Source organism: Gekko japonicus, unplaced genomic scaffold, assembly GCF_001447785.1.
Source record: "Gekko japonicus isolate JY-2015 unplaced genomic scaffold, Gekko_japonicus_V1.1 scaffold482, whole genome shotgun sequence".
NCBI classification, from domain to species: domain Eukaryota; kingdom Metazoa; phylum Chordata; class Lepidosauria; order Squamata; family Gekkonidae; genus Gekko; species Gekko japonicus.
In genome coordinates, this window is record NW_015167068.1 from 797636 (window position 1) to 801087 (window position 3452).

Consider the following 3452-nt stretch of genomic DNA (forward strand, 5'->3'; position numbering starts at 1 on the left):
CAATGAGATGTTTCACATACATTCTGCATTCCATGGCAGCTTGGAATACACTACACCATGCCTTGCTCATTTCCACACTAACCTTTATTAAAGGGACAGGATGTTTATCTTAGGGTTGCCAGACTGCCCGGTGCGGGGGGGGGGGTCTCCTGCTTCCGGGCACTCCTCCCCCCCAAAAAATAACCCCCTTTTACCAGCAGGAACCCGGAAATCATTGCAATGTGCCTATGAAAAACGGAAGTGACGTAGGCATGCCGGGGACATCAGGGGGCAACACTCTGGTTTTTGGGCAAAACTCTATGATTTGAAGTGAATTCTACCATAGAGTTTTACTCAAAAACCAGAGTGTCACCCCCCAACATCCCTGGCATGCCTATGTCATTTCCTGTTTATGTATGCATGTTGTGACACTCCTCCCCACTCCTAGAAAGTCCCTTCCCCGCTGGTGCAACGATCAGACCAGGCAACCCTAATTTATTTCCACACCTGGTGACACCCCTAACTGCAGCCTGTGGGGGAGCCAGGAGTAAAGACGGTTAGCACAGAATGTAACGGCAAAGCTAAGTAGGCAGTAACTGGGTCGACCCAGACCTGGAGTTAGTATTCTCTACAATCCCATGTTCCTGGGGTCTCTTGCTGAAGTTTGGCCACTTGAAGAAGAGAAGAGAAGGAATTGGATTTATACCCCGCCCTTCACTACCCAAGGGAGTCTCAGAGCGGCTTACAAACTCCTTTCCCTTCCCCTCCCCACAACAGACACCCTGTGAGGTGGGTGGGGCTGAGAGAGCTCTTGACAGAAACTGCTCTTTTTTCAAGGACAGCTCTTGTCAGAACTATGGCTTGCCCAAGGTCATCCAGCCAGGTGCAAGTGGAGGAGTGGGGAATCAAACCCGGTTCTCTCAGATTAGAGTCCATGCACTTAACCACTGGAGCCACAACCAGAATCTAGACTTGAGCTGGAGAATGAAAGCACAGAATCATCAAAGGAAAGGTAGAAGGGTGGGACTGTAGGATAAATTCCAAGCCTGTCCAATCCTCAGGCCATAAACTATGTGATGGATGTCACATAGCTCTGATCCTTCTGTACCCAAAGAACATAAGAAGAGCACTGCTGGAGCAGACCAATGATCCATCTAGTCCAGTATCCTGGTTCAGTTCCTCGGGATGGCCAACATCAGGGCATAGAGGCCGAGGCCTTCCCCTGATGTTGCCTCTTGGCTCTAGTATTCAGAGGTTTAGTGCCTCTGAATGTGGAGGTTTCCCCAAATTGCCATGGCTAGTAGCCATTGATAGAATTATCCTCCATGAATCTATCTAATTCCCTTTGAAAGCTGTTTATTCCTGTGGCCATCACTACATTTTCTGGCAGCAAAGTCCACATTTCCATCACTCCCTGTGTAAAGTAGTATTTCCTTTTGTCCAGCTTGAACCTACCACCCATCGGCTTCATTGGATACCCACAAGTCACCACAGCAGCAAATTGAGTTGGCACTTTCATTGAGCTATCCACTATGACCTCAAGATCTTTTTTCCCTCTCAGTCTTAGTAAGTTCAGGCCCCATTAGCCTATAGTTTGGTATAGAGCCAGTCTGGTGTAGTGGTTAAGAGTGCGGACTCTAATCTGAGAGAACCAGGTTTGATTCCCCACTCTTCCACATGCAGCTGCTGGATGACCTTGGGCAAGCCATAGTTCTGGCACAGCTGTTCTTGAAAAAGAGCAGTTTCTGTCAGAGCTCTCTCAGCCCCACTTACCTCACAGGGTGTCTGTTGTGGGGAGGGGAAGGGAAAGGAGTTTGTAAGCCGCTCTGGGACTCCTTTGGGTAGTGAAGGGCGGGGTATAAATCCAATCTCTTCTTCTCGTCTTCTACACTTGAAGTTCGGATTTTTTTGTACCGATATGCATCACCTTATGCTTACCCTGAACTTCATTTTCTACATTCTCACCCACTCACTCAGTTTGTGGAGGTCCTCTTGGAGCTCTTTACAGTCACCCTTGGTTTTTACCACCCTGAATAATTTGGTGTCATCTGCAAACCTGGCCACTACACTAGTCTCCCCTAGTTCCAGATTACTGCTGAATAAATCAAACAGTACGGGCCCCAATACCGACCCTTGTGGGACCCCACTGCTTACTCCCCTCCACTACGAGATCTGTCCATTGATTCCTACTCTTTGTTTCCTGTCATTTAACCAGTTTTTAATCCCTAAGAGAACCCGTCCTCTTGTCCCATGACTGCTAAGTTTACTCGGGAGTCTTACTCAGTGAGGTACCTTCGTCAAAAGCCTTTTGAAAGTCCAAATGTCTACCAGGTCACCATTGTCTACAATTGCCTGTTCACTTTCTCAAAGAACTCCAAAAGGCTGGTGAGGCAGGACAAAGAAAGTTCTGAGTCCACAGCACCTTAAAGACTAACAAAATTGGTGGCAGGGTATGAGCTTTCATGAGTCGCTGCTGTTTACTACTGCTTGCTCTTTTCTGCTGCTATAGACAGACTAACAGGGCTACCCATCTTGCTCTATCCACACTGGCAATGAAGCATCCATGTAGGAACTGAGTAACTTAAAAAAAGGGGGGAATTCAGAGGAACTGGCAAAAGGACACTGTGGCAATAGATCACTGTTGCCAGTGTGGTGTCGTGGTTAAGTGCGGGGACTCTAATCTGGGAGAACCGGGTTTGATTCCCCACTCCTCCACTTGCACCTGCTGGATGACCTTGGGCAAGCCATAGTTCTGGCACAGCTGTTCTCGAAAAAGAGCAGTCTCTGTGAAGAGCTCTCTCAGCCCCACCCACCTGACAGGGTGTCTGTTGTGGGGAGGGGAAGGGAAAGGAGACTGTAAGCCGCTTTGAGACACCTTCGGGTAGTGAAGGGCGGGGTATAAATCCAATCTCCTCCTCCTCCTCCTCCTCTTCCTCTTCTTCTTCTTCTTCTTCTTAACATAGAACTGGAAGGGACCCCAAGGGTGATCTAGTCGAACACACTCCACAATGCAGGAAATTGACTGCTATGCCCAGAGGAAGACAAAAGACCTCCAGGGACCCCTGGGCCAATCTGGCCTGGAGGAAAATTCCTTCCTGACACCAAAGTAGTGATCGACATTACCCTGGGCATATCAGAAAGGCCCGTGAGAGCTGAGCACTGGCCAATCCCTTCTTGTCCTCTCTCTCACAATCTCCATAATTCTTAAGTACTCACAGAATTAGCATTGCTGTCAGATGGCCACCTAGCCTCTGTTTAAAAACCTCCACAGAACATAAGAACAGAAGAGACGCCAGTGTTGGATCAGGCCAAAGGCCCATCCAGTCCAACACTCTGTATCACACAGTGGCCAGAAATACCAGTGCCATCAGGAGGTCCACCAGTGGGGCCAGGACATTAGAAGCCCTCCCACTGTTGACACCCCCCCCAAGCACCAAGAAGACAGAGCATCACTTGCCCCAGAGTCCCTATCT